Source organism: Austrofundulus limnaeus, unplaced genomic scaffold, assembly GCF_001266775.1.
Source record: "Austrofundulus limnaeus strain Quisiro unplaced genomic scaffold, Austrofundulus_limnaeus-1.0 Scaffold58, whole genome shotgun sequence".
Lineage (NCBI taxonomy): Eukaryota > Metazoa > Chordata > Actinopteri > Cyprinodontiformes > Rivulidae > Austrofundulus > Austrofundulus limnaeus.
Window position 1 is genome coordinate 2,325,367 of NW_013952460.1, and position 1,292 is coordinate 2,326,658.

Below are 1,292 nucleotides of genomic sequence, written 5' to 3' on the forward strand. Positions count from 1 at the left end.
AACGTATACTCAGCCTGTTATAAATTAAGACAAAAAGGGGTAGCAATATTAATACATAAAAATATCAACTTCACAGTATTATATACAGTTATTGACCCGAAGGGTAGATATATAATATTAACATTTTCTTTATTTATCCCAAAAATACTGTATTGCAAGCATATATGGTCCAAATGTGGATGATACCCTTTTTTTCATGATTTCTTTTCTGTTCTATCAAATCACCTGGATTGCTCACTGCTTCTTGGAGGCGATTTCAACTTTGGTCTAATTAACAACATTGACAGGATGAATTACGGCTGGAGCTCAGTGCAGTTGGCAATCCACAAACATAGTTAAACAATATATGAGTGATTATGGACTTTGCGATGCATGGCGTGCTCTTCACCCTGAAAATAAAGAATATACATTCTTCTCACATGTTCATCACTCTTATTCTCGCCTGGACTATTTTTTAGTCAGCAGTTCATTGCTGACCAATATTTTAGACAGTGAGATACACCCTATTACTGTAAGTGATCATGCACCAGTCTCTTTAACCTTAGTTAATAAGAAAGAAAAAAACAAATATAATTTGGAGATTTGATAGATCATTGCTCAATGATGAACAGTTTTTAAAATATTTTAACGAGGAATGGACATCATATCTAGAGTATAATGACTTACCAGGAACATCAGCATCTACTCTCTGGGAGGCAGGGAAAACAGTTATGAGAACCAAGATGATATCATACTCAACAAATAAAAAGAAAAAAGAAATTGAACGTATTCACGAACTAGAGGAAGCCATCAAATTGTTAGGAATTTTGCAAGGTTAAGAAATACAGCAAAGAATGCGGAAGGCAAAATTAGAGTTAAATGAATACATGGACAAAAAACAAATTCTTGAGACAATGACTTCGATTAGAGAATTTTGAACATAGTAATAAATCAGGAAGTTTTTTAGCTAACCAGCTTAAAATTAATAAAGATAAAACAACTATATCTGGTATTAAAAACATAACTGGGAATATAGTTTATGATCAGGGAGAAGTAAATAATGTTTTCAGAGACTTCTATCAAGTTTTATACACGCCGCAGATAAACCCTTCAGATAAGGATATTGAACATTTTTTGGAAAAAGTATCACTTCCAAAATTATCCAATAACCAGTCTTTAGAACTAGACTCTCCAATAACATCAGCTAAATTATGTGAAGCTGTTAAAAACATGCCGACCAAGAAAGCCGTCCGGACGGGTTCCTAGCAGAATTTTATAAAGAATTCTGGAATATTCTGGGACCAGTATTTTTC